We start from the raw sequence: 12023 nt of genomic DNA on the forward strand, positions 1-12023 counted from the left end.
TATCCAGCCGCAGCCTTTTAGAATTAAAAAAAAAAAAAACAACAACAAAAAAACCCCAAAAACCGAACATGCACCCAACTCAGGCACGTGGCCTCAACAAATATGCCAGGACAGGAGGCAGACATGACTGCTCCTATTTTGCGGAAGGACAAACTGAGACCCAGGTAAGTCCAGGAAGTTGTTTGAGGTCGCAGAATGAGGTGGCGCCCGAACCAGGGTCCTGCTCACCTCACGCTGGCCTCTCAGAACCAGCTCCCGGTCCCAAACCCCAGACCTCGCCCCGGAAGAACCGTTTAGCGGCGGGCAGGAGCCTCTGACTCACGCTCCCCACCCTCCTTTCAGTCGGACCTGAGACCGGGGGAGAAGGGACAAAACTACCTGCAACTTGAGGGGTGTCCACAGAAAGTTCAGAGGTTTAGCCCTCTTTTTTACACCAAAAATCCTGGTTCTTTGAACTCTTCCGAGAAGAACCCATCTTTCAATACACTTTGTACGAGTTTTCCCACTTTCTTCGGTGGGATTTTCCTATCCTGAATTTAGGAGTTGATCCCGCTTCATCTCCACCCCCACTTCACTTGGTTTGCCCCCCCGCTGTTTACTCCGATTGCGGAAGTAGCTCGGGTGGAGCTCCCCAGGCGCTGCCCGGGAGTACGTCTTTTGCGTAGCTATTTAACTGGCACTCGACTCAGGCCAATGGAATGCCCGAAAGCCCCAGGAGGGTGGGGCAGGGAGCCAATCAGGGCCTTTGGCGGGGTGTGGCTGCGTCCCAGGGCGGGGAATCGCGTAATGGCGGACGCGGGCCGGGTGAGCGCGGCTGGGGGCGTAGCGCGCTGAGGGGGGTCTGGCTGTGCGGCGTCCCGGGAGGCGGCCCGCGGGAACAGACCCCGTGCGGAGAAGGGCGGCTGGTCGGCCCCTCTATCTCTGAGGGCGGCCGCGCGCGACCAGGTGAGCAACAAGTCCCCGCGGGCGGGCCCCGCCGTGAGGCGCCGGGCCCGGCCGCGCCGCCACCGCCTACCCCCTGCCCGGAGCCTCGCGGGGTCCCCGGGGAGTCGGTGGCGCGCCTCCCGCCGCTGACGGGCAGTGGCCGGGCGAGCGGTCAGCGCGGGGTGGCCTCTTACTGTACACTCCCCTCCGCAGGGGTGAGGTGTCCTGGAGATCCCCTCGGAGACTTGGAGGGGGCCCGCAAATCTGCTAGGCTTGGAAAGTGCCCTCAACCTGACCTGGCGTTGCCACTAACTCGCTGTGTGACCTTGGGCAAGTCACTTCCCTCTCTGGGCCTCAGTTTCCCTATTTGTAGAACGAAGGCTTTGCAGGCAGTTGTACATGAGTTGGATCTCTGATGTTCTCCGAGATCTCGGGCAAGTTCTTCCCCAGTTTCCATCTCTGGGCCGTGAAGGAATTGAAGTGCTCTTTGAGACCTCTGGCCTGCTAGGTCAGGAGGAGTGGTGGAGAGGACTGTGTGTACGTGTGTGCGCGTATATATGTGTACTGGATGGTTCTGCAGGGTCAGGAGGAGAGTTGGCCAGAGGGGCTCTTCCGTGAAAGCTCTGGATGGACCCCAGACTGTGATGAGGTGGACTCCCGATTGTCTTGATCCTCTAGGATCCTAGACCCTCTGAGATGGCAAAGTTTTATACACTAGTGCATCAGAAGAGAGGATAGCATCCTTGGGGCTTCTTGGGACAATGATTGAAATTTAGGCCCAAAAGAATTCTTGGTGGGTTAGGAATAGGAGGGGGAGCGTTTATGCTGCTCCTACTATGTGCCAGTGCTTATTTGGGCTTATGTTCTTACTGAATTTTTACAGCGGCTGTTGAGAACTTACACATAAGGAAACTGAGTTTCAGGGGAGTTAAGTAACTTGTCCAGGGTCACATGGTGAGGTACAGAGCTTACCAACCATAAGGTGATTTCCTTTGAGAATCACCAGACAAGGGGGAAGTCATTGTCCACTTAAAAGAAGTTTGCTTTGTCACAACTGGGGGGAGGGGTCTGGTCCCAGACACTTGAGTTGACTTATGGCATGGAGACAGGCTGGACCTTGATCTCCGGATTGCTAATTATAAGTGCATTCCTTTTCTTCGGTTTGTAAGTTAGAAAGGACCATTTCTAAATTGTAGAAGTTACTGTGAAGTGTAAAAGGTCAAAACCTCAAAGAACTCATTTTGGATGCTGACCCAAGTGACCTGTAGAAGTTCACCAACTGTTGGTGTTTAGACTTGACTCTTGGTTCAGAGTGGTGCCAGCCCAGTCAGTAGCTTTTCCTCCTCCCTAAGAAAGCTAAATTTTCTTGTGATGAGAGAAATTTTCCATTTGTTCAAATTTCTTCCGATTCTTGGAACGAAAGTTTCAGTACCCTGCCTCTGATGAAGAATAATATTCCTTCCTTTCTTTGTGTTCCTTGTTATCTGACTTCTAGATGAGTGAAGATTTTGGACCTGGAGTCAAAGACTAGTAGCTGGATACTATAAATTGTAGCCCTTAATTTTTTCAAGCCTCAGCTTTTGGTTAATCAAAATGGTAGGACGGGCAGAGTGTATTGTTCTCATGTGTCAATGATAGGGGAAGAAAATTGGAAGAGGAAGTTGCTGAGAAAGAGGGCGTTTCTTAGCAGTGGAGCCAATATGTATTTCTTTGTTTGAAATTCTAAAACCAGAAAAGCAGCAACTGAAGGAGGAAGGAAGGAAAGAACTTTGAAACTCTTCTTGCAGTTCAAATATCTTAGGAGCAATCCCTGTTGCTGTCCGTGTCTGAGGCCCCGCTTTCACAGGAAAAGTCCATTGTAATTTGTTCAAAGTTGAGGAATTGTATTCTAGAATGCAAAAATTTTAGGTATGAAACCTGAGATAAATTTCTTAAAATCAGAACATTTTACTGAGTTTGTTGTTCACCAGTGGATGATTCTTCTTTTTTTTTTAAGATTATTTATTTATTCATGAGAGACACAGAGAAAGAGAGAGAGAGACTTAGAGACACAGGCAGAGAGAGAAGCAGGCTCCATGCAGGAAGCCCGAAGTGGGACTCGATCCCGCGACTCTGGGATCACGCCCTGAGCCAAAGGCCGACGCTCAGCCTCTGAGCTACCCAGGCGTCCCTTGATTCTTTTCCTCAGTAACCAATTGCAGTCTTTTGGTCTGTCTTAACTATGATTTAAATTAGTGAATTTCAACCTAAGAAGAATTGATTTAGATACTGGGTGATGTATATCACCGTCACTTGAAAAAACGTAATGGTGCTTGAGTTTTGACATTTGTTAAAAATCTTTTTGATGCTTCATTTTACAGGATTGTGTATGTGAATAGTTGTTAAGGCATTGAATTTATTGTATGTGAAGATCTATTTTCATTTGCTTTATTAGTTATAAGACTAGTAAGACTTAGTATAAGCCTGTTTAAGACTTAATCTTAGCATACCATATCAAAATACCTTGGGGCCAAAAAAAACCCCAAAAAACGAAACAGTTCTTGGGACTAGATATTTTTTGCATATAGAATTTTTGGGATTTTATTTTTTTTAATTTTTAAAAAAATTTTTGGGATTTTAGAAAAGGGATATAGTACATGTACTTTATGTTATATAACATCCCAGAGAGGTCAGGGTCAGCACCTTGTAATCAAACACATTCCCATGTGTAGTAAAATGTCAGAATGTTCACACCAACTGGTATAAATAATTACTATCATATCATTTCTTGTCAGGTTTTGCTACCAAATAAATATTTAAAAACTTGTTTTTATAGCCTTTTAGATTTTGGAATTGAAGGGTTTGTGGATAAATGGATAAAACCTACATGGATAAATAAGTGGATAAAACTTATGTGATGACAAGGACAATTACAAGGGAAAATATTGTAAACCAAACTAATTTCAAAGGCATGAGTCCTAAAAACAGTAGTACATAGAAGACACTTTTTGTGTCTTCTTTCGTGTAATTATCATATTCTAATTAATATATACCAATGTACGTTTTTCCTTAAATACCAAAATTTCCTTTTAATATCCTCATTGTTCCCTGTTACAGATCTTTGAATGACATTCTACCCCTCTTTTAAATTTTGTTTTTATTTTTTCCTATACCTCTTTTTATTTTTTTATTTTTTATTTCAAAGATTTTTTTTTTTTTTTGAGATTTATTTATTCATGAGAGACAGAGAGAGAGGCAGAGACATAGGCAGAGGGAGAAGCAGGCTCCATGCAGGGAGCCCGAGGGGACTCCAGGATTACACCCCGGAGCGGAAGGCAGGTGCTTAACCGCTGAGCCACCCAGCCGTCCCTATTTCCAATATTTTATTTATTTGAGACAGAGAAAGCCAAAGACAGAGGATGGGTGGAGAAGGAGGGACAGACAGGGAGGAGAAGCAGACTCCCTGCTGAGCAGGAGCCTGACTCAGTTTGGGTCCCAGTACCCTGGGATCTGGGATTATTATCTGAGCCAAAGGCAGATTTTTTTTAACTGACTGAGCCACCCAGGTGCCCCTGTTTTCTCCTTTGTTAAAACATTTATCAGATTGTCAAATCTGATATTAGATGAATTACAAAACTCTTCTCCCTGCTTGACCATGAGCTTCTTAAGAGCAGGACTGGGTTGTTCATTTTTGCTGTGACTGGTGCTCAACATTCAATAAAGGCTTATAGATGCTGATACTGCTTAAATCATGGCCTCTGTCTTCTTCATTCTTGTAGGTTTTGCTTTTCTTCTAATTCATGGTCTTTTCAGTTCAGATCAGCAAATATTTATTGTCTTCTGAGAGGTAGGTCTTTGTTAGGCCTTGGGGTAGGGTTTCTCAACCTTGACACTATTGACATTTTGGGTGGGATAATCTGTCATTGTGGAGGGCTGTCTTGTGTATTGTGGGATGTTTAGCAGCATCCCTGGTCTTTACTCACTACCCATTAGTACCCTCTTCTCACTAGTTCTGACAGCCAAAAATGTCTCTAGGTATTGTGAAATGTCTCCCAAGGGGCACAATTGTCCCCTGTATATAGAACTACTATATCAAGGGTAGAGGTGGTGGGATCATAGAGGGAAGTAAATATAGACATTCTTAGGTATACAGTCTCCTTTTATTCCTTCTTTCTAGTTATACAATCTCTTGTTTATGACTTTCAGATAAGAAAGAAAAACGAAAAAAAAAAAAAAAAGAAAGAAAGAAAGAAAAACGAGGGAAACCAGGAGGTGACCAACCTTAAAATAGCCCCATTATTTTCTTTTTCTGTTCAAATTTTATTTTATTTGGTTTAAATATATTAGAGCAGTACAAATAGATAGCTGAATTATTTGTGCAGATCTATGTAAATTTAGTTTCTACCACTGATTAATGGTGTAAAGAACTACTAGACTACTACTACCTTGCATAAAAGATTTTCTTGGAAGAGCTCATAGATGAAAAGAACACCTAAAGAAAAGTCAGCATTGGTTTTGTAGAAAACTTGCCATGACTTGTCAGGATTCTTCTTTGATAATTTTTGAGTTTTATGGCTAAGTTACATCTTTTGATGTTCCTGCATAGATACTTTATAACTCTAAAAAAATTATGTTTAGCTAATGGGCATGTTTTTCTAAGCTCAGTATGTTTTATGATGGGTAGATTGGTCAAGGCAATGGTTCTTGGTCCCTTGGGGCATTCATAAAGTGATTACAAGTTAGTAGTAACATTTGGGGCCTTCATTCTCCTTTGACCAATCCTCCACAATATAACATTATAATCATTCATGTTTTAGTCACCACTAAAGTGATGTTGAATGAATTTTTTCCTGTTCCATTTGAAGTTATGAATGGTACTCTGGAGAATTCAAATGTATAGTTATGAATGGTATCTCAGAATAGTTACCATTTATGCAAATGAAACACACTTCTTAACTTAGAAACCAAACAGAATTGAATTAGAAAAGAGAAGAATAGAAACAAGAATTGTTGAATGCTTGCAGAGGAAATAATGTTCAGATATAGAAATATCAGAAAAATTTGCTCTTCATGATTTCTACACACTAATAAAGAAAAATAGTTTGAGATTGATGGGAGAGGCTATTAAACTTTGCCTATAATATTTTTCAAGCTGTTTTTCTTTTCTGGTAAAATATGGGAGTCTGAGGCATACTCTCTTAGTTGTAAGATTAATTCCAGTTGAACAGAAGTAAGTTTCTTATTTTTAGACTGTAGAAGCCCTTTTAAAAAGAAGCAGTGGTTCAGCTTAGTTCCAATTTCAATGACTATGTGTATATATGCACACATACATATATACATACACGTGGGGTCATATATATACACAAATACATGATGTGGCTTATGGTATATTTAAACTTTGTGATATTTAAACTTTGTAATTGACATAGTAATATAATAAAAACAATTCTTTTACTCTCAAGTATTCAAAAGTGAGCCTTTTTCCCCCTGATTATGCCATTGTTGTAGCAAGTACTAACAAGCAATCTAAAAAGCTTTCTCTTAAAAAAAAAAATAAAAAGCTTTCTCTTTTTATTTATTTTTTTTTTATTTTTTTTTTATTTTTATTTATTTTTTTTTTTATTTTTTATTTTTTTTTAAGCTTTCTCTTTTTAAAAAAGACTTTATTGGGCGGCCCAGGTGGCTCAGCGGTTTAGCGCCGCCTTTGACCCAGGGCGTAGTCCTGGAGACCCAGGGTTGAGTCCCACTTCGGGCTCCCTGCGTGGAGCCTGCTTCTCCCTCTGCCTGTGTCTCTGCCTCTCTCTCTCTCTCTCTCATGAATAAATAAATAAAATCTTAAAAAAAATAAGGACTTTATTTATTTATTCATGAGACACAGAGAGAGGCAGAGACATAGGCAGAGGGAGAAGCAGGCTCCATGCAGGGAGCCCCATGTGGGACTCAGTCCCGGAACTCCAGGATCACACCCTGAGCGGAAGGCAGACGCTCAACCACTGAGCCACCCAGGCGTCCCTGAAAGCTTTCTCTTAAATCATATCTTGTGAAATTGTTGTTTAACTGTGTAGAAGGAGGTCTTAGGTCATGCCCATTGATGTTCCTTTCCGTTCACAATTGAGAACTCTAATTTCCCTTTGTAGAATATTGATAGTCTTTAAAGAATAGTATTCCTGGGGATCCTTGGGTGGCTCAGCGGTTTAAAGCCTGCATTTGGCCCGGGGCGTGATCTTCTTTCGTCATAACAGGGCTATTGCAATACTGTTGACTATATTCCCAATGTTGTACCTTTCATCCCTGTGACTTATTCATTCCGTAACTACAAGCCTTTACCTCTCACTCCCCTTCAACCATTTTGCCCATCCTCCCAGCCTCTGACCTTTATTTTTTTTTTTTTAATTTTATTTATTTATTCATGAGAGACAGAGAGAGAGAGAGGCAGAGACACAGACAGAGGGAGAAGCAGGCTCCACGCAGGGAGCCCAATATGATCCTCATCTGTGATCCCCATCCACGAGTCAGGGATCACACCCTGAGCCGAAGACAGACGTTCAACCGCTGAGCTACCCAGGTGTTTTTTTTGTTTTGTTTTGTTTTAAGGATTTTATTTATTTATTCATGAGAGTCACAGAGAGAGAGAGGCAGAGACACAGGCCCAGGGAGAAGCAGGCTCCCTACAGGGAGCCCAACGTGGGACTCTATTCTGGGTCCCCAGGATCACGGCCTGGGCTGAAGGCAGCACTAAATTGCTGAGCTATCCAGGCGTCCCCTTATTTTTAATTTTTTAAAAAAGATTTTATTTGGGGCGCCTGGGAGCCTCAGTGGTTGAGTGTCTGCCTTCAGACTCAGGTCATGATCCTGAGGTCCTGGGATCTAGTCCCACATGGGGCTCCTTGTAGGGAGTCTGCTTCGCCCTCTGCCTGTGTTTCTTTCTTTCTGGGTCTCTCATGAATAAATAAATAAGATCTTTTTAAATTTTTTTTTTTAGATTTTATTTATTTTAGAGAGTGAGTATGGGGAGGAGCAGAGGGAGAGGGATAAGTGGACTCTGCACTGAGCATAGAACCCAAGGAGGAGCTTGATCACAGGATGCTGAGATCATGACCTGGGTTGGAGTCCAGTCAGACTGGCTGGGATTCCTGGGTGGCTCAGCCGTTTAGTGCCTGCCTTCAGCCCAGGGCATGATCTTGGAGACCCAGATCAAGTCCCACATCAGGCTCCCTGCATGGAGCCTGCTTCTCCTTCTGCCTATGTCTCTGACTCCCTCTCTGTCTCTCATAAATCAATCAATCAGTCTTAAAAGAAAAAAAAAAAAAAAAAAAAAGGATCCCTGGGTGGCGCAGCGGTTTAGCGCCTGTCTTTGGCCCAGGGCGCGATCCTAGAGACCCGGGATCGAATCCCATGTCGGGCTCCCGGTGCATGGAGCCTGCTTCTCCCTCTGCCTGTGTCTCTGCCTCTCTCTCTCTCTCTGTGACTATCATAAATAAATTAAAAAAAAAAAAAAAAAAAAAAGAGAGAGAGGGACTGGTAACCGACTAAGCCACCCAGGGGTCCCTACCCTTTATTTATTTGTTTATTTGCTTATTTATTTATTTAAATATTTCATTTATTAGAGACACAGGCAGAGGGAGAAGCAGGCTTCATGCAGGGAGCCCTATGCCATACTGGATCCTGGGTCTCTAGAATCATGCCCTGGGCTGAAGGTGGCGCTAAACCGCTGAGCCACCCAGGCTGCCCTATTTTATTATTTTATTTTATTTTATTATTATTTTATTTTATTTTATTTTTAATTTAAAATTTAATTATTTTATTTTATTTATTTTATTATTTTATTTTCCTATTTATTATTTTACCTCCTTCATTTTTTTAATGAGATTTCTTTCTTTTTGTCTTTCTTCTTTCTTTGTTTGAATTTAATGAGATTTTTTCTATTTTTTTTAAATTTTTATTTATTTATGATAGTCACACAGAGAGAGAGAGAGAGGCAGAGACATAGGCAGAGGGAGAAGCAGGCTCCATGCCCCGGGAGCCTGGCCTGGGATTCGATCCTGGGTCTCCAGGATCGTGCCCTGGGCCAAAGGCAGGCGCCAAACCGCTGTGCCACCCAGGGATCCCTTAATGAGATTTTTTAATGGCACAGTTTACATACTGTGAAATGGGCAGAAAGAAATATATAATTAGGTGAATTTTGACAAATGTAAACACACGTGTAGCCAGCACTCCAGTCAGGATATAGAACATTTTTATAACCTTCCAGTCTTCCCTCACACACCCTTCCACCCTTCCAATTAGTCCCTACTATCTTAGAGGCAACCACTGTTCTGATTTCTGTCCTTACAAATTAATTTTGCCTGTTCTTGACTCACACCATATATACTTTTTTGTGCCTGGATTCTCCTGTTCAATATAAAATTTTTGAGATTCATCCAAATTCATGGGATATCATTATGAACCCAGATCTTTTTTTTTTTTTCTTTTAAATATTTTATTTATTTATTCATGAGAGACACACAGAGAGAGGCAGAGACACAGGCAGAGGGAGAAGCAGGCTCCATGCAGGGAGCCCGACATGGGACTGGATCCTGGGTCTTGAGGATCACGCCCTGGGCTGAAGGCGGCGCTAAACTGTTGGGCTACCAGGGCTGCCCAGTTAGCATGTTTTAAAAAAAGATTTATTCATTTATTTTACAGAGAGAGACACAGTGTGCATGCACTTGCACAGCAGAGGGTGGGTAGGAGGGAAGGGAGAGAGAAACAGACTCTCTCTCCTACTGAGTGATCCCAAGAACCTGCTATCCTGACCTGAGCAGAAACCAAGAATTCAAGAGTCGGATGTTTAACTGACCGACCCACCCAGATGTCCCACTACCATTTAGCATTTTGACATATTTTCCTCTTTCTCTGCATTTTGCTTACCACAGCTGAGACTATAGTTTAGGGATTTTTATTAATTTTTTTATTTTTTATTTTTTTAAGATTTTATTTATTTATTCATGAGAGACACACAGAGAGGCAGAGACACAGGCAGAGGGAGAAATAGGCTCCTTGCAGGGAGCAGGATGTCAGACTGTATGTGGGACTCAATCCCTGGCCCGGGAGGATCCCTGGGGGGCTCAGCGGGTTTAGCGCCTGCCTTTGGCCCAGGGCGTGCCTCTGGATCCCCCACATGTACTCTTTGGTCATTCACTTCATTCTTGAATATCCAGCACCCAACATTTCTTGCATAGTGTGAGACAGTATAGTTCTGTGGTTATGAGTATAGATTTGGAGTCAATCCATCTGAATTCAAATGTAGGCTTCTTCAGTACTAGTTTTTTTTTTTTTTTTTTTCTTTTTTAAAAGATTTTATTTATTTATTCATGAGAGACAGAGAGAGAGGCAGAGAGAGAGGCAGAGTCACCGGGTCTCCAGGACCACGCCCTGGGCTGAAGGCAGTAAACTATTGAGCCACCAGGGCTACCCTCACTACTAGTTTTGTATGTAATTTTGGGCAGTGATTCAGCCTCAGTTCTCTTATTTGTAAAACGGAGACCTATGTAATTTTTCTGTAAAATACAGAGCATATCTCCAAGGGTATTAGAAGAATTAAATGACATCATTATTTAATCCATTGCTCAGTAAATGTTGACAGTTGTTGTTAAACATTAGGAAATGACATATTTGGTTGGATACATTACCTGTCTAGTCCTGAATTCTGCTTTTGGGAAAGGGATTAAGATTTCAGTTTCAAAATTTAAGACTACATTGCCCATAGTTCATAATTTCTCTTTGGAATTTCTCATGGAAATGTAACCTATGCTTTTTACCTAGACTATGTAAATTATTTTTTCTTACATTTTGTACACCTCATCTGAGTAATGAGTTTTACTACTTTATATGCTGGATTGGGTAGTAAGCTATTACTTTTTATTGGTCCTAATAAAAGCAGTAGCTGCTGAGTAGTAAGTGTATACTATGTGCCAGGCAGTGTGCACATTCCTTCTCATAGCAGTCCTTCAAATTAGTTTTTTACAGATGGGAAAAGTGAGGCTGAAAGAACATTGAGTAACATGCCCTTGGTCACAGAGTTAATCATGCTGCTACTAGAATTCAAAGCCTTCCTCCCTCCCTTCCTTATTTCCTTTTCTCACTCCACCCCTTTTTCCCCCCACATAAAACTCCTATCTGAGGGGCTCCCTGGGTGGCTCAGCGGTTTAGTGCCTGCCTTTGGCCCAGGGTGTGATCCTGGAGTTCCAGGATCAAGTCCCACATGGGGCTCCCTACATGGAGCCTGCTTCTCCCTCCCTCTGCCTGTGTCTCTGCCTCTCTCTCTCTCTCTCTCTCTCTCTCTCTCTGTTTCTCATGAATAAAAAAAAAAAAAAAAAAACTATCTGATCCTAAAATCTGGGCTTAAAAAATAATTTAATATACTTTATTGTTTCTTTAGACTTCTAACTGCTTTATAATGTCTAAGATTTGTTGCAGAATGTTTACCATTTCACACCCTCTTTGTTTTATATTAAAGTCATATATATATGAGTGTGTGTATGTGTGTATATATATATATATATGAGTGTGTGTGTGTGTATATATATATATATAATTTTTAAAAAAATCTGTAAACATATAGAAGTATAGAAGCTCCTCTGGTCTTTTTGGATACCTTTATAGGCCTGCTCTATTTTACCTTTTTGTGCAATGATGACCACAACTGCACATTCTCTTCTAGGTACAGATACACTTTGGTTTGTACAAGGGCAGGATAATGTGTTCTGTGTTTCCAGAGCTTTCATAATAACAGCCAGCATTTTGTTGCGTTTTGTAGCTGTATTTGGGGTAAGCCTAGGGACTCTGAAACCCTTTTCTTATAGTGTAACAGGTAGCTTTAGAGCTCATCATCTGATAATTATAGTTTAGACTATTTTTCCATTACTGCATTACCTTATTTTTGTCTACATGGAAGCTATTTTCCACATTTTTCAACACACAACTTTATATCCTCCTAGTTCTAGCTACTTCTGTAGAGTCATCTGCCAAAAGAGAAGATTTCACTAGATAGTTTTTTCTGGATGATTTCTAAAAATGTTACTTGGGTTAGGTTTCAACATCATTCCCTGGGGGGATCCCTTTGTTTATACATCTTTATC

At 41.8% G+C, this 12023-nt stretch overlaps 1 protein-coding gene across 2 annotated transcripts in view; it reads left to right on the forward strand.

The window, feature by feature from the left end:
• The first annotated feature begins 719 nt into the window (after positions 1-719).
• WASF2 (WASP family member 2) overlaps positions 720-12023 on the forward strand; it is a 73021-nt gene continuing 61717 nt past the window's right edge. The window contains exon 1 of one of the 2 annotated variants that reach the window (XM_038531408.1): positions 720-804. The gene's annotated coding sequence lies outside the window, so the exon portion shown is untranslated. Of the gene's footprint in view, positions 946-12023 lie in introns of both variants that reach the window. The other variant, XM_038531406.1, reaches the window with a different exon arrangement.

This window comes from Canis lupus, chromosome 2, assembly GCF_011100685.1.
Source record: "Canis lupus familiaris isolate Mischka breed German Shepherd chromosome 2, alternate assembly UU_Cfam_GSD_1.0, whole genome shotgun sequence".
Lineage (NCBI taxonomy): Eukaryota > Metazoa > Chordata > Mammalia > Carnivora > Canidae > Canis > Canis lupus.